General features: G+C 35.1%; 1 protein-coding gene across 21 annotated transcripts in view; it reads right to left on the reverse strand.

The window, feature by feature from the left end:
- The window catches only part of BCAS3 (BCAS3 microtubule associated cell migration factor), a 590,779-nt gene that overhangs the window by 171,814 nt on the left and 396,488 nt on the right, over positions 1-22,477 (reverse strand). The gene's annotated exons all lie outside the window — the stretch shown is intronic.

The following is a 22,477-nucleotide window of genomic DNA, read 5'->3' on the forward strand; positions in this document are numbered from 1 at the left end:
ATCAGTCTGGGCTTTTTGATCATTATTATAGCCTACCAATAATCATTCCTGAAGATCCAATCAGATCACTTCTTACACTCATTACCAACCAGGATAAATCCATGTTTAATCGGTGGATAACTGCAGTCACAGTGAACTAGAAAGTTTAGAAATATTCCTAGGGAGAGAACAACTGGAAGAGGGGAAGCCACAGGGATGGGAGGGGAGAGTATTCCATTAAGGACAATTTATCCGAAACAACGAATATTTTGTCTGCAGTTAAATGAGAATAAGAGAATAAGCAGAACATTTTTACAATTTTTATAAATTGTATTAAGTCTTTCTGGCCATAAGGACCAATGGCATATGTGGAGAATGAAGAAATGTAATTAAAAAGAACTTGATTGTTGATACTTAATGTGATACACCTACAGACACTGAAGATTTCTAATATTTGATAATTTACCAGGTCATTTAGTCATCACAACAGATTATTTAGAGAGTCTAACTGTAAAAGGAAAGTAGCAAGACAGCATATCAAAAAGAAGTCCTATATTAGGTTTTCTCCTTCTCTCCCGTCAAGCCTGCAGGCTGGCTGGCTATGGCAGATGGAGACTACCATACGAAACTGTAATTAAAATGTGAACCCCATCTTAGAGGTCAGAATAGAACAATTGACAAACAGGGAAGCTGGGAGATGGAAAGAGAAAATATTTCCTGACATAGGCATTTTTAGTCTTTGAAAAACAATCCAAAAGGAAATTTAGCCTGTGAATTTAAGCGTCACATACTTAGTGTATCTTTCTAAAATCCTCAGAAGCTTGAGGTCTGGAATTGCTTTAAAGGCAGCTCAGAATTTCAATCAGCTTTAGCACAATGAAAATTTCAAGTGCTAGAGGAATTAACTGATGGGATCTTTGAAGCTTCTATGAACTGTGATTAACTAATGACAAAATCTGTGAAATTACAAGGCAATATTTTCTTTCTCTGATGTAAACGTATTTGGAATAATGAAGAAAAGAAAATGAAGCCATTTGTTGCTTAGGGCAGATCCTGACTGGAAATTTCACACCATTGGTACAAGCTAACGGCACAATCTCCAGATATACTGTTTTATAAGCAAAATATAATTAGATTTTTTAAATGCAATATATCTTTTATATCAATTATTGATATTTTGAGGTTTATTTCTACCACCTTATTTTGTATGTTCTGTGCCTTCTACTGCACTTTTATTTATTTAATTTATTCACATATTCATTTCTATTGCAGTTTTCTATAATCATTTTGTCTCTAGTCATGTTTGAAGGCTATAGACTGTATTTTTGTTAATGGTTTACCCTTAATTTTTATCATACTGTACACAACAATTAATTTCCTCAAGTCACTCAATAATACAGTATTTGTCCTAAATATGCTTTAATTGCCACTGAACAACGCCACAACTTCCTTGTCATTATTGTCTGGGATTTTAGTTTCATACCAATATATGATCACATGAAAAGTACTATTATTATAGTACTATTATAACATTCAAAGTTAATTACCAACCTGATTCTCTATAGTGCAATGTCCCTCCCTCCCTCTGCATTCACATTGTTTATGGTGAAGTACATCTTTAAAGTATTTTCTTTTCAGCAAGAGTGAGACAGTATGAAAGTAATGGATGATAGCTTTAGCTGGGTATAGAACTGTAATTCAAGAATTACTTTTGCTTAGCACTTTGGTATATTACTCCATTATTTCCTGGCATCTATGCCATCCAACAGAAGTCTATAATCTATGTAGTTTTCATATGTAAGCAGGTAATATGTCTTTTCTCTCTGTTAGCTTTTTAAAAATCAATGGTCTTTAATTTTACTGTAAAGTATACAGATACGAATTTATTTACATATATGCTGCTCCACACTCAAATTATAGTTTCTTTTTTTCCTTTTTAAAAAAGGTTTTTATTTATTTATTTGAGAGACAGAGAGTAAGCCACGAGCAGAAGGGAGGGAGAAGTAGACCCCCCCCCGCCCCCCCACTCAACAGGGAACATAACCCTGGGACAATGACCTGAGCTGAATGCAGATAATCAGTGACTGAACCACCCAGGCACACTCAAGTTATACTTTGAATCTGAGGACTAAATCTCTCTCCAATCTATAAATTCTTAGTTATCATGTGAACATCACTTCTTGGTCATTCTTATTATTTTGGAACTCTTATTAAATATATATTGATATTTCTAAACTCCTTGTTTTTTAACTACTCTTTCATATTTTTAAATCTCTGTGCTGCTTTCTGAGAACTATCTAAAAATACAGTCTGAAATTATTACTGAGTTTAAAATGTCAATGTCTTTATTATTTTATTGTTAATATTTTGAAGTGATTTTTTTCCATATTCACTTGTTCTTATTTCTGCTGGCTTTGTTTTATAATTTCATGTTTTATAAAGCTATTCCTTTATCTTTTTTGAGAACCTGAAATATAGAGGGTTTTTTCAGATTGTTCTATTATTTTCCTTTCATCTGAATGAATTCATCTCCTATCTGCTGACTTTATTGTCTGTCTTTTTTGGTATTAATGCATTATTTTATTTTATGAATTCTGACATTTGATCTGTAGACTCAGGTCTGAGTTACAGTGAATTTTTTTCACTTTCTCTATGAGTATACCATACTACTCCCTATCTTCTAGTTTAATAGTTGCCTCTATGGAATCTGTAAAACTCCAGTTCAGAATTTGATCTTATTTTAAGCAACTAGGGATTGGATCCCTCAGTAATAAAAAAAAATTGAAATCAGAAAAGGAGTCAGTTCCTAAGGCTGTCTTTGTTTTCTCTTCCTGGACATTCAGTTTCAAATAAGCCACAGCTCTTGGCAGCAGTCCTCAGTAGCTTTCATTAGACACTATTTGGTCCCAAATGGAACACTCTGCAGAATCCCACACACCTGAACCATCTTTCAGACACTAACACCAATACTCTCCACCTCTTGGCCCCTAACATTTCTGTTTCAACTTTGGTCCACTGAGATGTTTGTCTTATTTTTGAGCTTTGTCATGTCTTCTAAATTTTCTTTTCTGTTTTTTTCCTTCTTTTATTTTTCTAATAGTTTATCATTAAGGCATAGACTTATAACGCCATCTTTACTGAAAGAGTCCCCCCAACTTTTTGGTAGACTTGAAGTCATTAACCTTTTAATTTTCCTCTAAGCTAAAAGAACCTTATTATTGCTATTTCACAGATATTTCCATACACAAGCCATGCTGAAAATTTCTTATAATTTATAATTATAATTAATTTATAATTATAATTTATAATTATAATTATAATTATAATTTATTCTTATAATTTATAATTATAATTATAAATATAATTAAAATTATATTTCTTATAATTTATAATTATAATTAGTTTCTTATACTCTTTTAATTATTCAAGTAATGAATAAAAAACACTCAAATTCGTGGTGCCTGGGTAGTTCAGTCAGTTAAGCATCCAATTCTTGTTTTTGGCTCAGGTCATGCTCTCAGGGTCCTGAGATTGAGCCCCATGTCAGGCTCCAAGCCTAGCATGAAGCCTGCTTAAGATTCTCTCTCTCCCTCATCCTCTGCCCTACCATCCCTCTCTAAAAAGAAAGAAAGAAACTCAAAACATATCCTCTTAAATTATAAAAACAAAGTATTCAACATCAAAGAGCTTCAAAGAACTGCAAATTTAGAGCAAAAACTGCCACTTTTGCATATTGGATTAGCAAACAGAGTTAAGAGAGAGAGTAAAGAAAAATCATCCTTTTACATTTATATGGCAGTGCAAACCTGACAATCCATTTGAAAAGTGATCTGGCTAACATACATCAAAAGCTCTAATAGAACACACACTCAACGGATCAGCCATTCTACTGCTGGAAAATTTATCCTGAGAAAATAATAACATAAATGTACTGAAATGTACAAGGAATTCATTGTTTATAAAAGCAAAAAACAAAGCTAACAATAGCAAAACAAACAAAAGCAAAGGAACAAATAAAGTATTTATTAACAAGAGACTGGTTAAATAAATTACAGAAGACTACATGGTCACTTTAAAAATACACTCATATATACAGAAGAGAGGTGAAAGGTTATGCCAAAATGTTAACTCTGGGAATATATAAATGGGTAATCTATATTTTCTTTTTCTATGGCTATGATATTAAAATTTTTATTGTTACTGGACCATGTATGTATACCTCTATAAAAAGTAAAAATTAAGCAGAGATGAGAAGAATTACTCTTAAATTCACAGAAGGCAGGTGAATGGAGGTAATATGAGCTGGAGGCCAATCAAATGAATCCCTCAACTGTCTTTATACGTAAATATATCCTGACCCACCTAGAACTAGTTCTTCCTATTACATAAATCTGAGCTCTCCTTTATTCTTTTCAAGATCTCCAACCCAACCTCCTCCTAGTTGCTCAGGATCTTGCTCTGTCAGATATCTAAACTCTCTTCCATTTCTAATTCATCCCTAAATTCTTCATCCTTCCTTCAGACCATAAATAAACTCAAGTTTTTGAAAATTAAAAACAAACAAACAAACAAACAAACAAACAAACAAACAAAAATCTCTCTTAGGGCAGCCCAGGTGGCTCAGTGGTTTAGAGCCTGCCTTTGGCCAGGGGCGTGATCCTGGAGACCTGGGATCGAGTCCCACATCAGGCTCCCAGCATGGAGCCTGCTTCTCTGTCTGCCTGTGTCTCTGTCTCTGACTCTGACTCTCTCTCTCTCTCAAGAATAAATAAATAAAATCTTAAAAAAAAAAAAAAACCCTCTCTTGAAAGTGACATCCCATGTCCTATTTTCTCACTCCCTACTCCTCCCAATTCATTCCATAATTTGTGGTAGTATGGCTCTCATTCTTGACTGCTATACTCAAACTATCCTTGCTAATGCCCCTAATGACTAGTTAATTGCTAAATCCAATGTATATTGTTATCCTTATCATCGAGGACCACTGTACTATCCCAGATAATGACACTGCTGGTTGAAATCCATCCCTGCCACCCCCCATGACTTCTGGTGGTAATGCATTTTTGGGTTCTAGTCTTGATTCTCTGACAGCTCCTTTTGAACAAATCATTCTTTACGGACCTCTAATATCTTGCTGATTTTCAGGGTCTGCTCCTGATCCACTATTTTTCTCATTCCATACATTTTTCTCTTTCATCTATACTGACAACTACTAAATTTTTACTCAGAGCCAGGTAGTTTACCTTGGTTCTTACAAGTACATCACTTTCAATATTCCTAAAAGTGAGTGAGTTCCCCATTAATTTGCTTTTCTTATATCTTCCCTTCCATTCAATTAGTGTAGACAAAAACCTGAGATTCATATTAACCTCTTCCCCCTTCCTCATGCCTGATATCCAATCACCATGTATGACAATTTTTACTCCTAAACACTTCTCAACTTTCTACTCCTTTCCACTCTCCTTTCCTTTTGTTTACTGCTGCCCTAGGTCAGGTCAATATTATAGGCGGTCTCCCTGACTCCAGTCTTAATCTTTTTTCAAATCTTCTTTCTCTATAGCTATCAATTGGAGGGTTTGGTAACAAATATAAGTGCTAAATCACTATGTTGTACACCTGAAGCACATATATTATATGTCAAATATACTTCAATTAGGACAGCCTGGCTGGGTCAGTGGTTTGGCACCTGCCTTCAGCCCAGGGCATGATCCTGGAGACCCAGGATTGAGTCCCATGTCAGACTCTCCGCATAGAGCCTGCTTCTCCCTCTGCCGTTGTCCCTGCCTCTTTCTCTTTCTGTGTCTCTCATGAATAAATGAATAAAATCTTTAAAAAAAATTTTTTTTAAATATACTTCAATTAAAAATTTTAAAATCATAATAAACAATAAAATCTTAAAAGTTAAGTAAAGATAAAAAGTAAAATAAAATGTAAGCCTGATTATACCACTCTTCTTCTACTTGAAACCCTTCTCCATTCTTTTTACAAGATAGAATTCAAACTTATTAACTAACACACACACTGCTCTGGATTCATCTCCTATAACTCTCTGCCTAGCAGTTTATATTATGGCAATGTCAACTTTTATGAGCCCTTTGAATATATATATGATGGCTTTTCTTGTCTCTATACCTTTACTTATATGCTATATTCTCTACCTGGATTGCTCCTCAGCCTGGGTATTGTTTTCTAGAGAGAAAGCTTTTCCTTAAACATTCTCTACCTTCCTCAACACCAAGTATGTAAAGGAAATTAACAGCAAAGAGCATACTCTATGAAGTCTGCTGTTCCTTATTGTAGAATATTATTAGAAATCCAGTTGATTTTAACCTCTTACCATGAGTTTGATATATTTGAAACTGTTATGGAAATACGTTACTTCCTCCCTTTTTACCTTCTAAGCTCAACACTGCACTCTGAAAAATCTGCATTAATGAATTTCCCCTGCTTGTTGTGCCTTCCACCCACAGAGTGCTCAGTATATGTTTATTCAAAGGCTAAGACCTATGATTAAGGTTATAGAGAGAAAGAAAGCAAATCACTAGTAGCAATAAAGTTTTTTAAAGGCCAAGTAAAATCACCTTCTAGTAATCAAATGAGCCAACATCAGAGAGACAACTGGTATAAGAGACCTAACAGTGACTGAGCAACCAGAGCAGGCTTGTGGTTTATACCAGAATATAAACCAGGAATTGTGTGGAAATTCTCATGAGGAAACTCCAAGAGAACACTTGTTACATGACAATTGATGAAACTACATTATAACAGGTAATTCTTTTTGCTGAAGTCAGCATAAAGAACAAGAAGGTTTCAATTAAATAGATCCCTAAAATGGAAAACAACAACAAAACTGACTAGTTTAATAGTTGGACATTGTTTAATAGCAGGAAGAGAAAGGAAAAAGGCTGTCTCGGGAGAACGTATCCCTGAAATCCTAAAATTCTGCTGTGGTTGATTAGTTTGGTATGTAAATATGTGGGGGAAAAAACCTTAAAAGTTGAAAACTGTAAAAAATAGCGGCATCTGTATGTTGGCAAATGGATGTTAAAGAATATGCAATTTTTTAAATCTTAGAAAAAGTTCACATTGCTTTATGAACTAGGAAAAGGGGCTAGAAAGAGATCTGGATAGTAAAAACACCTTTATGAAAACTTTAATAAATAGAATTTGATCAGAAAGGAGAGATTCTTTTAAAATTGGGAGAGATTAATTTGGCATGTTACACAAATAGGAGGAAATCTACTAAAAGGAAAAAAAGAAAAAAAAAACTTAGCTGCTAATCTTAGGTTAATAGCAAATGACCCCATCCACTCTTAACCTCAAAGACTGACCTCTTGACCCACAGCCAGTGGCCCTGTTCAGAAACATGTTGCCACCAGAGTAAATAAAAAGAGAACATAATGTGCTGAAACTGTTACTGCTAATGACAAGTGACACACACTTTATACTGCCAATGAGCAAAACCATCAATAAATAACCATCAATAAATGAATGTGTTTGCCAATATTCTTTTGGATTTTAGTTTCCTCTCATGTGTTTCTAAGTTTTTATTTATTATTATGGAAGGGAGGAAAATTAGTATTCTTAGCCCTGGGTATTTCAGAAGGAAGTTTTTTTTAAGTACAGACTATAAATGTAAGGGAAAATCCCCATGACTAGATGTGCTGCTGATCAGGCTACTTGATAATTCATTCCCATGCTGTCTTTCACTGGCATGGTCTATACTAAAAGATAAATGATAAGAGAGGAGTTTCATAGACATACCAGCATTCTAGCCTAGAACACACATCATAGACATAAAGTCCAGAGGCAGGAAACTCTAAAAGCCTGATATTCTGAGTATTTTAAGTTCTTAATAATCTCCTATTCAAGAGTCTATCTTGATGTCACTGATAATTCTTAAAAGCTTAGATTTGGTTGATGTTGCCAAGATGATTTTATAAAAATCAACATGTAGAAACTGACAATAAAGTTTGCTTCAGTGTTTTCTTCTCTTTCACCCAAATATATATCACATACAACATTTCTGGAAGGATAAAAAAACTGACAGTATTCTTGGTCTCCAAAGGGAGGAATTGGGCAGCTCGGCACAGGGACAGAAGAAAGGTTTTTCACTATGTATTCTTTTGTATGTTTTGAATTTTGACCCATTAAAAGTAAAAACATGAAAAATTTAAAAAATTCAAATGAATAAATAACAAATTATGAGCCTATCTATAATCAAATTCAGAGAGCAGGAAAAAACATATTTACGTATGAAAAGATATGAATCCCAAACAGAACACAGGCTCTCAGTTAAGCAATATAGATTTGCACGGGTAGACTAGTCAAAAATAGAGGTAAAATACAGGGACAGATAACTAATTTCAATAAAATTAATCCAAATACACAGGTTAAAAAATTATAGAATGTATATGAATCCACACATAAGATGTAGTACAAATAAATAATAACTTAATGGAATAGAAAGAGTAGGGACACTATGCTTTTAAAGTAGCTGCCTCTGGGGATCCCTGGGTGGCTCAGCAGTTTGGCGCCTGCCTTCGGCCCAGGGTATGATCCTGGAGTCCCCGGATCAAGTCCCACGTCAGGCTCCCTGCATGGAGCCTGCTTCTCCCTCTGCCTGTGTCTCTGCCTCTCTCTCTGTGTGTCTCTCATGAATAAATAAATAAAATCTTTTAAAAAATAAAAAAAATAAAGTAGCTGCCTCTTAGGTGGAAAATAAAAATTACACTTCACCCTGCATCTTACTCCCACACCTCTCTGCTGGGAAAACTATGTAGTAAATGTACAGATGGAACCCAACTGTGTATATACAGTTGTGAATCGACCATCTCCTTTTTTTTTTCACTATTTTCTTCTTATGAAGTATTTCCAACTTGAAGATAAAATGAAAAATTAAGGCTTTTGAGCACAGTTATAATTGTAACCAAATACGAGCATATAAAGTAATATAATCCACAGTTCTCAGAGATAAAACTACGTTTAACTCTAAAAAGCAACCCGTTTCTCTCCATTTCTTAACTCAAATTTTTATTTTTGTAAAATGTTTTCTGTTTTAAAGTTGTTCAAGAGTGAAAGATGCTTTGACATGCTTTTAATTGATTCGTTTTACACTCAAAGGGAGGATAACAGTGATTTGTGAAAGGATTTTTTTTTCTGTCTTGCACACATCTCTCATTTGTCCATTTTAATTCAATTAAAGGAAATAAGGACAGTTTGACCGATGAATGAACCATATTTTAACCGAGGACACTTCTATTTAAACTGGAGTGTATCAACCACTGTAATTGTCAGTTAGTTACTTCCGATCTCTAACTTTTGTTTTCAGAGGTCACAGCATGGTCATGGAAGAGTAGAACATACTAGAATATGAGTAAGTATTTAAACCATTAGCCCATAGGCTATTCAAAGAAAGAAAAATTTTAATTATTACTGGTTTATATGGAGATAACTCCACCAGACTAGTAGCGTTTGTTGTGCTACAAACCTATAAATTCAAGTACAATAAAATTTTTGTTTTAATTGAAAAAAGTAGGCACAGTTTTATTATGCTGGGCCTTACAATTTCTGATAAGTTTTGTTGTTGTTGTTGTTTTAATTAGCTTGAGAGGGGCATTAATTTACTTTCAATTAAACTTACCCATTTTAAGTGTTGAGTACGATGAGGGTTCTTTTTTAAGGGTATATAATATGTAATCTATCACCACAGTCAAGATATGGAGTATTTCCAACACTCCCAAAAGTCTGTACGTGCTCCTTTGGAATCAATCTCTGTCCCGCAACTCCTGGCTGGCAATCACTGATCTGCATTCTATCTCTACAGTTTAACCTTTTCTAGAATTTCACATAAATGGAATCATGCATCATGTGTTTTATGTCTTTTTTAACCTAACCTAATGCTTTTGCAATTCTTCTATGTTGTTGCATGTATCAATCAGTAGTCCCTTTTATTGCCAAGAAGGGATAGAGCACAGTATTTTTTGTCTCTTCACAAACTGATGAACATTTGGTTTATTTCAGGGTTTTGGTTATGATGAATGAAGCTGCAATGGCCATTTGAGTACATGTCTTTGAATAAACATGTTTTCATTTCTCTTGGGTAAATACTTATGGGTGGAATGGTGGAATCATATGGTAGATGTGTTTTTAAGAATCTACCAAATAGGGGCAGCCCGGGTGGCTCAGCGGTGTAGTGCCGCCTTCAGTCCAGGGCGTGATCCTGGAGATCCAGGATCGAGTTCAGCGTTAGGTTCCCTGCATGGAGCCTGCTTCTCCCTCTGCCTCTGTCTCTGCCTCTGTCTCTCTGTGTCTCTCATGAATAAAAAAAAAAAAAAAAGAAAAAAGAAAAAGAAAAAAGAATCTACTAAATATAAAGCAGCTATATAATTTTACATTTCCAACAATAATGTATAAGGGTTCTGCAGTTTCTCTATATCCTCATCAACACTTAGGATCATGGATTAGTCTTTTAATTGTAGCCATTCTTGTGGTGCACAGTATCAGTTCCCTAATGTCTAATGTCAGAGTATCTTTTCATATATTTGTTACTTTTTTATCTTCTTTGGTAAAGTCTGTTTGCCCATTCTTTGAATTGTGTTTCTTGTTATTGAGTTAAAAGAGTTCTTGACATATTTTGTACATGATTCCTTTATTAAATAGAGTAAATTCTTATTGCTTGTAGGACTTATGTTCTAAAAAGTCATCTGAACACTGAATAAGTGAATATGGAATTTCCTATGAGAAAAACACAGCAAAGATCCTGTGAACTTCTTATCACAATATTTTCATTAAATAAAATGCCATTCACATTATATTGTTCATTTGCCATTATTTCATCAGCATTGAAAATTAGTCTCAAAAGCACAGAATGGCCAAGAGGCAAATAAAGAAGGTGCTCAACATCACTAATTATCAGGGAAATGCAAATCAAAACCACATGATATCACCTGTCAGATAAGCAATTATTAAAAAGACAAAAAATAACAAGTGTTGGTAAGGATATGGAAAAAAGGGAACCCTTGTGCACTACTGGTGGGAATGCAGTGGGAAACCGTATGGAGGTTCCTGAAGAAGTTAAAATATAATTACTATATAATCTACCAATACCACTTCTGGGTATTTATCCAAAGAAAGGGAAAACACCAATTTGAAGAGATATATGCATCCCTATGATATGAAAGCAATCTAAGTGTCCATAAATAAATGGATAAAGTATATATATATATAAATACTTTTTTATATTAATACTTATAATATCTAGTCATATATATGTATATTGTATAGTCATATATATGTGTCATATATATAGTCATATATATGTATTATATGTATATATATATACACACACACACAAAAGAATGCCATTTGTGATAATATGGATGGACCTAGAAGGTACTATGCTATCTGAAATAATTCAGACAGAGAAAGACAAACACCATAGGGTTTCACTTATATGTGGAATCTAAAAAACAAAACAAACAAAAGAGAAATAGACTCATAGATACAGTAAACAAACTGTTGGTTACCAGAGGGGTTGAAGGGGGCAGGTAAAATAGGTGAAAGGGATTAAGAGGTACAAACTTCCAGTTATAAAATCAATAAGGGGATGCAAAATACAGGCAATAATACTGTAATAACTTTGTATGGTGACAGGTGGTAACTAGACTTATTGTGGGGATCATTTCATACTATATTAAAATACTGAACGATTATGATGTATGCCTGACATTAATAGGCTATTAAATGTCAATTACATTTTAATAAAAAGAAAGCATCAAAAACCTGCTCCTCTAACCTTTCTCCTAATAATACTTAGCAGCTATTTTTAAAATTCTTCTGCAACCTTCCAATCTGCAGGACCTGCCTTAATTATAAATTTAGCATTTTTATGTTGTACTAACTTCTAAAATATGCAAGCCAGCCAGTACTAGTCAAAATGGATATAAGATCTTCCTGCCACTGGGTAACATGACTATAAAGTTCTTTTTAGTTTTAGCTCTTCCTTTAGATTTATTATACCAGTTAGAATTAATTTTTATACAATTTTACCTGTAATACCCCAGGGGTAAATGACTTTTTAACAATACTGTCCACCACAAAGTCTGGCTTCTTTTCTATCTTCCCCTAGCTTTACCATGCACTATAGATGGGACTCTAGCATTTCCCAGAGCAGTCTCATGTACTGGTCAATGAATTCCTCTTCTTTTCTCAACATGTACCATATTGTTATTTCATTAACATTGTACTCATGGCAAACAGAACTATAACTCATACCTGAACTAAGTTTAGGTAACATGCCTATTTTTTCCATCAGGCACACTGCAGCTTTCTTGCTCAGAGGAACACTAGACAGCACTTCAGCACTATGCTTGGGTGTTGTTTTAAACAGCAAAATCACCAGCAAAAGCATAAAAATGCAAAAAATGTGCCACTAAATAGATAATAAAAAAGGACATCTATCCATAGAATGAGAATTCAAACAAGAAGGCAGAGCAGCATTGTACTGTTTGAAGTTAGCTGGAAAGCCATGTCAGAGAACTGAAAATTTTACTTTACCCCCTCCCTGCCTGCCAAGAAAGCACAGGAAACGAGTATTGATTTGGGGTTACAAATAAACTTTAGTAAGTAGGTGAACTATGGAATCTGAATAAGAAGACCAAATGTGTATATTCTACAAAGACTGTCTTCCAGTCTGTGGCTTGCCTTTTCATTTTTAAAAAAAGATTTATGTACTTATTATTTGAGAGAGTGTGTGTGTGTGGTGGGGGGTTTGGTGAGAGGGAGAGAGAGAATCCCCAAGCAGACCCTCACTGAGCTTGGAGGCTGACAAAGGGCTGGATCTCACAACCCTGAGATCATGATCTGTGAAATCAAGGGTTGGATGCTTCATCAAAGCATTCATGATTTAATAAAAATCAACCCTTTTAATTTTCTTAATCATCTTCCAAGGGCAAGTACTTACAATTTTACTTAGTCCAATGTATCAATTAGTTTTTCTGGTTCAAGATTTTGAATCCCATCTAAAAGTCTCTGATAATTAAGAATAAAAAGATATGCTATTTTTTTTTCTCTTAAGGTTTATAGTTTTAGCTGTTACTTTAGATTTATGATCCCATTTAGAATTAATTTTTACATATAACCTTACCTGTGACTTCTCAGGAGTGAATTACTTTGCAATTATTATTAATCTTAGCAAACCTCATGTTGAAAAATAACAAACAGGGCAGCCCCAGTGGCGCACCGGTTTAGCGCCGCCTACAGCCTGGGGTGTGATCCTGGAGACCCAGGATCGAGTCCCACATCAGGTTTCCTGTATGGAGCCTGCTTCCCCCTCTGCCTATGTCTCTGCCTCTCTCTCTCTCTCTGTCTCTCATGAATAAATAAGTAAAATCTTAAAAAGAAATTAAAAAAGAAAAATAACAAACATGTTTATGATATATTTTTTTAAATTTTTATTTATTTATGATAGTCACACAGAGAGAGCGAGAGAGGCAGAGACACAGGCAGAGGGAGAAGCAGGCTCCATGCACCGGGAGCCCGACGTGGGATTCGATCCTGGGTCTCCAGGATCACGCCCTGGGCCAACGGCAGGCACTAAACCGCTGTGCCACCCAGGGATCCCTGTTTATGATATTTTTATAAGTCTGATGTACAATATTTAGCTTGAAGCATCATATAAATTAAAATAATATATTTAAATGAAAGATTTAAATTAAAATAACACTTATTTTGAACTACAGAGATAAGGAGAAATTTCTTACTAATATGGAACAACATATTTAAAACATATTTGTCTAGGAACACCTGGCTGGCTCAGTTGGTAGAACTTGATCTTGTGACTATGTGACTCTTGATCTTGGAGTCGTGGGTTCAAGCCTCATGTTGGGTGTAGAGATTACTAAAAAAGTAAATAAATAAACTTTTAAAAAAAGTTTGGTCTGGTTAAGACCAGGTTTAAACCTTTGTTTTTATGAGGCTCTTGCCAATAAATTTTCCTATCATGGACAGCTTGGCCACTGATACATAAAATGTGTAAATGTGCAAACAAGTAAAATACACTTAAATTAAGTATACTTAAAGTATACTATAAATTAAAAAAAATTAAAGTGAAGGAAATTTCTTAACGGAAAACTATAATAGCAAAATTTTTAAAGAACATTCAACACTTGGAGAGTAGGAGGACCTCAAAAGAAGGCTCTTCTATTTTTTTTTAAGATTTTTATTTATTTATTCATGAGAGACACAGAGAGAGAGGCAGAGACACAGGCAGAAGGAGAAGCAGGCTCCTCGCAGGGAGCCTGATGTGGGACTCAATCCCGGGACCAGGATCACATCCTGAGCTGAAGGTAAATGTGCAACTGCTGAGCTACCCAGGAGTCCCAGAAGGCTCTTCTATTAAGGAAACATTTCCTTCAACAAGTCACAGTTAGATGAACACACGGGAAAGGTGAGTTCATTAAAACAAAAACAATCTCCTTTCCCTCTAGAATAACACCAGTATATGTTGGTGTTCAGTACACAGCCCACAGGTTCAAGCCCCAATAAAGGCCAATAAGGCTGAAATGGATGGCGTCCAAACCACAAGAATATCTTAAAAAGTTAAGGGATCATGATAGAACACTGAGTACAGAATTGTTTAATCACTGTATTATACACCTGAAACTAATGTAACTATATTAGTATGTTAACTATATTGGAATTAAAATTTAAAACTTCATAACAGTTAAATTTTTTAAAAGTTAAGGGAACAAAGTACTGACTACTATATTGAACAACATGGATGAACCTCGCAGACATGAGAATAAGCTAGACTCATAAGCCTGCGTATTATATGACTCCGTTTATATGAAATATCCAGAAAAGACAAAGACATAAAGAAAGAAATCAGATCAATAACTGCCTACAATTGGGGGTGCGAGCAAGGGTTCATTCTTAAGGGTTATAAGGGAAGCAAATTAACTGAGCACCTGTCCTTTCCTTCTTAATAATCTTCTACTTCATATTTCACTCTTCACATCTCTGTTTTTTTTTAATTTTTATTTTTCAAGATTTATTTATTTATTCATTCAGAGAGAGCGAGAGAGAGGCAGAGACACAGGCAGAGGGAGAAGCAGGCCCCATGCAGGAAGCCCGATGCGGGACTCGATCCGGGGTCTCCAGGATCACGCCCCAGGCTGCAGGTGGCACTAAACTGCTGCGCCACCGGGACTGCCCACATCTCTGTTTTCTTTATCTTCATCCTCTCAATTATACCCCAAAACTTTTATCAAATTTTATGTTTCATTCATCTCTCAAGATATCCTCACAAGCCAATGGATTTGTAGTCTACTCCCACAATGGGTCCCATCTCTCTGAGCAAACAACATGACGCGAGGAACTAGTATCTCAGACCAGCTGTAACTCCCAGCTTTGTCATCATAAGACTACTCAAAAAGAAACACTGATTTGCAGATTTTTTTCCAAAGAGAAAAAAATTACTTCAGATGATCTGAAGCATTAACCTTTTGGGTCGTATTAGTACACAAGAGATTGTTTCTGGGTGTATTGATCCATAAATTGTGGAGCAGAGGTTCAAAGAGAACATAACTTGTAACAATGAGTAGCTTCTCAGCTCTGAGGTGAGGTCTGCATTACCTCCTGGCAATTCCATACTTCATGCTGAGCTGCTTAGAATCCTTCCTTTGACCACCACCAGTAGGCCTGCAGGGTTCTGGGCCTTACCATAGAAGCATGGATTCAGGCCCAGATCTAATCATCTCTTGTCCCTCACCAGTCATGCCAATTAATTAATTGAAATTTTATAACAAATTGCCATTTTCTGCAATGGGACTGTTCCAATTGCTAGGAATTCAATGACTGCAGATAAGGCACCATGCAGCTTATATTCTATCCTTGGCCTCTACATAGTCATCTTCCATCCCCCTCAATTCAAGTGCTGCCTGACTAGGATAATTTTATTCTATGCCTAAACAACAAAACCTATGACAAGAAAGCTACCTGTGAGGTTGGACTGCTGCTCTTTGATCCACTGCACAGACACACAGCATGGGACCCATGCTTCTGATAAAGGTAGCAGGCATCAGCCAAGACTTGCCATCAAGGGCCATCACTTTCTATAAGAGTCCCTCAGAGTTGTCTCCCCATATTTGTAAGGCACACTTGTTCTCTGGTTATCTGGGGGAAAGTGACAATGTTCACTGTTTCTCTCACATCCTCTGGCAACATAGGGCCCAAATTCAAACCACATCATTTCTAGCCAGTAGCTCTCAGTGTAACAGTATATTGGCTCAGTATTTATTTACTACAGCTTGTTGGCTGAATAGTTTGATCTCTTATCTGTGGCCATAATCATCTTCTGTCTTCGTTTATCTTTCAAGATTTTTTAAATGAAATAACATATCTTCTTAGACTACTCATTAGAAAATAAGAGAGAATATTGTAAAGCTCTTGGGATTAATATAAAAATGTACAAAGGCCTCTCTGAGCTTTTAATCAGTGCTTCACAAGTCCCCTACACTAATGACTTAATGATGTTTGGCAAACCAGGGGAGCACCGCATCTGGTCTCAGACACTAGGATACTTTCCATACTGAGAATTAATTCCATAGCAACTCTGTGCCAAGTAAGTGTCTCTAAAAATATATATACATATTTTATTATATTTTTATTATTTATATAAATATCATAATTTATAATATATTTATTTATATATTTATATATTATTTATAATATAATAAAAATTTTATATTTATTATGTTTTTAAAAAATATATATTCTATATTTTATATATATATCCTAGATAGCTATAACTTGCAAACATATTTTCATGAAATATCACAGCAAATACAAAGGGTTCTCCATGATATATTGCTGAATATCCTGCTTAAAGTATCTGGAGTGAGCTCTTCCAGATGACGTAGGCCACCAGGCCTGGCACAAGTTGGGTTTTAAGAAAAGGATAGTGACATTACACCTGCAAATTTCTAGTAAGGACATCCCTCCTATCCTCTGGAGCTCATAAGGTTATTCTTGTGTTAATGAACTCACATAACAGACAGGTCCAGTCTTTTTGGCTTTTGTTTTTTGTAGAATGATTTCCCTAAAGCCAATGTTGGGCAAAATGCCACTAATACACCATAAAGCCCCACAGTGCTTGAAGGGGGAGGCAAGAGACAGAGGGTTAGGAGGTAATCAAGCTTACAGATTAAAGCTTACTAAAGCTACAAGATGAGCACAGCTCCTGGTGTTTATTGATTCTTCTAGTATTGACCACTCCTCCCCCACCTTCATGGCACAAAATACAAAGGTCTTTTCATCAATGGACCTCAAGGACTGGAATACTTTAACATTAAACTTCCAAGAACAGCATCTCTACTGGGGTTTTCTTTGGTATCCACCACAATCAGGCAACAGTTCCTGCCTTTCCACGCGTTAAAACTCTTCACGCCTGCAGACAATGAAATTTTGCTATCCATGCACTGACATCTGTGAGGGCTGAGTATGCACAGTACTCTACACACACACACACACACACACACACACACACACACACGTCTTTTTCTGTGTCTATTCCTGAGACAGGAATAGAAAAAAATTAAAATAACAACAGAAATCAAAATAAAATAAAAAACTATTTTAAGAGCAAAAAAAAAAAAAAAAAGAGACTGTACTTGCTTATAATTCAATAGCTTATAGCAGGATCTTTTCTATTAATCTACCCTGGTAGAGGTGCTCTAAGGATTGAAATTTTTTTTTTTTTCATAAAATGAGCTAGTGTTAGGCTGATGGACTCAATTTACCAGTAACCGTCTCAGTCACTTAGCACATTAAGCCACAATTCTTTCCTACCTCTTGAATTCCTCAACCCAAGCCCAGGAAATGCAGTCACTTAATTTTTAGAATTTAACAACTACAGGACATCTATAATAAGCCAATGCTCATTACTTTACATACCCTCCTTTGTGTAGGGTATGTAAACTTCATTCATTATTTCTACTTTTTGACATCTTGGGACTATACCCAGGTTGCTAAATTTGGGAGTACTAATTCTTGAGGCATATTTATTTGATTTTAAGCCATGAAAAATTTCCCACTGCTATTTGATAAATTATATTCCTTCACTCTTGCAACCAACTTAAAAGTTATGTAAATTATCCAGATGAACAAAAACAATTTACGATTATAACATTGTTAAATCAATTAGATAGCAATGACTACAGCTTCCCAATCGCAGTTTGAGACAGATAAATTTATACTTTATTGATAGCAGGAGCAGAAAGCCCTAATCACTAAACGCCAGCACAGTCTGGTTTCTGTAGGGTAATGACCCATCTCTCTATTCATAACAACAATCTCATTCATCATAATTCAGATTAAAAAAAAAAAAAGAACTCTAGTCAAGCTAATGGAGGAAACGTGTGAAAAGTGATTGGCTGGGTAAAACTCTGTATGCAGCTGGAGGGTCCTAATTGATTATATTGTGCTGCAACTAAGCCTTCTGCCTAGTACAACAGATCTTTATCTAACTGCATTTCAATTGATTTTCACTGATAGTCTTCTTTCTTATGTCTAAGGCTTAAAGTACTAAACTAATAAAAGGATAAAAGACTCTGTAATACAGATTTCAAAATACAATGTCCAAGCAGGATTTCAAGGAATAAGATGGCAGACTGGGTGTGTATAGTTCACCAAATATACTAAGAGCCAGAACCTGTGAATTTGGGAGGTAATTTTTAAAAAAAGGTTTAGGATTTGAATCTGTATTTGAGAGTCCAAAAGCAAAATAGTGACCTAATCATACAAAGATACAGCATCTAATGTTCTTTTCATTATAGGATATAGAAATGTTAAGACAAAAGACTACCTATTATGTATGTTCTTAAGTAATATATCCATTTTATTGGTTTAGTACAGAATCAAAATGACCCTGGATTTGGTTTTCTCATTAAAAACAGTTATGGGTTGGGGTGCCTGGGTGGCTCAGGTCATGATTCTGAGGCCCGGGATCAGGCCCCATGTTGAGCTCCCTGCTTGGTAGTTGTCGTCTTCTCCCTTTGTCCCTCCCCCCTGCTCACACTTGTGCTCTCTCTCGAATAAATAAATCTTAAAAAAAAATTAAAATAGTGATGGGTTTGGAAACAAGGCAAGTACAATGGCTAGATAATGTTTAACTTCCAGGTGAAAGTCCTACTAGATTAATTGGAACACTAAACCAAAAATCTCAAAATAGAAAACAACAAGGGTGGCTTAGTCAGTTGAGCATCTGCCTTCGGCTCAGGTCATGATCTCAGGGTCCTGGGATGGAACCCCACATGGGGCTCCCCGCTCAGCTGGGAGTCTGTTTCTCCTTTGCCTCTGCCCCTTCCACCTACCTCGTGTGCTCTTGCATTCTCTGTCTCAAATAAATAAATAAATACAATCTTTAATAAAAAAAACCTCAAAATAGAATTGTGAACGGAATTTAGAATAAGATATACATTGCCATCCTTGAAAATTTAACAGTTTAACTGACATACAATAAACTGTGCATACTTAAAGTACATAAATTGATGTTTTGACATATGTATAACCTATGAAACCATCACTCCAATCAAGATCCTGAACATATCCATCATTGCCAAAGATTTCCTTATGCTTCTTTGTGATCCATCTCTCCTGTTACCCCATCTACATATCCAGGAAACCATTCATTGGCTTTATATTACCATAAATTTGTTAGTGTTTTCCAGAATTTTATATAAATGAAACCATATAGTATGCATGTTTGGTCTGGTTCGTTTTATTTATTTTGAGATCCAACCATGTTACTGCATTTATCAAAAATCCATTCCTTTTTATTGCTGAGTAGTATTCCATTGTACGGATGAACAGCAATTTGTTTACCCACTGACTTGATGGACATTTGAGTTGTCTACAGTTCTTGGCTACTACTAATACAGCCATTGTTAAATTTTGATATGTGAGTCTTTGGATGGACACATGCTTTCATTTCTGTTGGTTAAATACTTAGGAGTGGACTAGCTAGGACACATGGTAGATATAAGTTTAATCTTTTAAGAAATTGTCAAATTGTTTTCCATAGTGTATCTATGATTCTAGCTTTCTAATAATAGTGTATGTATGTGAGCTCCAGTTGCTCTATGTTCTTGCCAAAACTTGGTATGATTAGTAGTTTTTAGTATTAGACAATCTACTAAGTATGTAGTGCTATTCTCACAGTTTTAATTTGCAGTTCCCTAATGACTACTGATGTTGATCATCTTTGCATGTGCCATCTGTATTTCCTCTTCAGTGAAATCTGTTCAAATCACTTGCCCAATTTTTCTTTGGTTGTTTTCTTAATATTGAGTTTTGAGTTTTTATATATTTACACATTCTTTTATCAGATATGTGATTTGAACATATTTTCTCCCAATGCATGACTTCCATTATTATTCTCTTCTAGTGTTTTAGCATTCCATTAAGAGTATCATTATATGAACAGATGTTCTTAATTTTGATGAAGTTCAATTTATCAATTTTTTTCTTCTATGGACCATATTTTTAGTGTCAAAACTAAGAAACTATACTTATACTGATTTTCTTTATTGTTTTATTCCAGTTTATCAAGATGGGAGCTACGATCACTGATTAAGATCTTTCTTGTTGGGCAGCCCCGGTGGCGCAGGGGTTTAGTGCCGCCTGCAGCCCAGGGCGTGATCCTGGACACCCTGGATCGAGTCCCGCGTGGGGCTCTCTGTGTGGAGCCTGCTTCTCCCTCTACCTGTGTCTCTGCCTCTCTCTCTCTCTGTGTGTGTCTCTATGAATAAATAAATAAAATCTTTAAAAAAAAAAAAAGATCTTTCTTGTTTTCTAACATAGGTATTTTGGTGCTATAAATTTTCCTGTAAGTACTGCTTTATGCTTTAGTACATCCCACAAATTCTAATATGTTGTGTCTTAATTTTCATTCAGTTCAAAATAGTTTCTAATTTTTTAATTTCTTCTTAGATTCAATAGTTACATAAAAGTGTTAGTTTCCAAATATTTGAGGATTATTCCAAATTATTGTGTGGTTATTGATTTCTAATTTAAATGTATTGTGGTCAGAAAACATACTTTGTATGATTAACCAACTTAGTGTAATTGATATCTATCTATCTATCTATAGGTATATGTCTCTTTTCTGGGCCATAAAGCAAGAACATGATTATCAAAGTAAATACTTTGTAAGCCTTGAAAAGAAGATGGTTCAGCTGGTGGTGGTAAGAGACATATACCTATAGATAGATAGATAGATAGATAGATAGATAGATAGATATCAATTAGACTAAGTTGGTTATTAGAGTTATTCAAGTCTTCCATGTCCTTGCTGATTCTCTATCTTCCATCAATTATTAGAAGAAGGATGTTGAAATCTCCAACTCTAATTCTATGTTTGCCTAATTTTCTTGCAGTACATTTTTGTTTCAAATGAAACTTCACTTCATTTGTTTCATAGGTTTTGAAGCTCTGTAATCAGGCACATAAACATTTACAATTGATGTCCTCTTCATGAATTAACACCCTTACACTATGGATGTTCCCTTATTCTGTGATAATATTCTTTCTTCTGAAGCCTATTTTGTCTATTAACACAAGCTTTTGGGATGTCTGGGTGGCACAGTGGTTGGGCATCTGCCTTCAGCTCAGGGTGTGATCCTGGGGTCATGGGATCAAGTCCCACATCAGGCTCCCTGCAGGGACTCTGTTTCTCCCTCTGCCTATGTCTCTGCCTTTCTCTATGTGTCTCTCATGAATAAATAAAATCTTAAAAAAAAAAAAAACACACTTTTGATTAGTATTAACATAGTATATTGTTACTTCCACACCTTTACTTTTATTCTGTTTGTGTCTTTATGCTTAAGTAGGTTTCTTATAGGTAGCATATAGTGGGATCTCCCTTTTTTATTCAAGCTGATAATTTATGTCTTCTAATTGGGTATTAGGCCACTTACATTTATTATGATTTTTGATATGGTTTGTTTTAAATCAACCACATTGCTATTTTTCTACTTGTCCATATGTTTTTTGTTCCCTTTTTTTTCTTCCTCTCTGACTTCTCTTGGATTGACTATTTTTATGATTCCTTTTATCTCATTTGTTGGCTTATCAGCTATATAAATCTTTGGTATTTTAGTGGTTACTTTAGGGTTTATATCATATATTTATACTTATGAAAATTTGCCCTTAAGGAATATTATAACACATCATATATAGTGTAAAAAGCTTACAATGTTTTTCTCTTTATCACTGGCTCTAAGCAATTTGATTATGATGTGCTTTTAAGCTTTCTTAGGCAGGCCTGGAACAGTCTAGGAAAATAGTCTAGGAAAAATTCTGCCCCATTGTGAAGACAAAACCCTTCTGAGTATTCTATTTGCCTGTAAATGATAAGATTTTCCACTGTGGGAATAGAAACTTCTTTGTGAAGCTCTGTGTGAATTCCAGCAAATTATTCCCTTTTTAGGTGGTTCTT

The sequence above is a fragment of the Vulpes vulpes genome, chromosome 2, assembly GCF_048418805.1.
Source record: "Vulpes vulpes isolate BD-2025 chromosome 2, VulVul3, whole genome shotgun sequence".
NCBI classification, from domain to species: Eukaryota; Metazoa; Chordata; class Mammalia; order Carnivora; family Canidae; genus Vulpes; species Vulpes vulpes.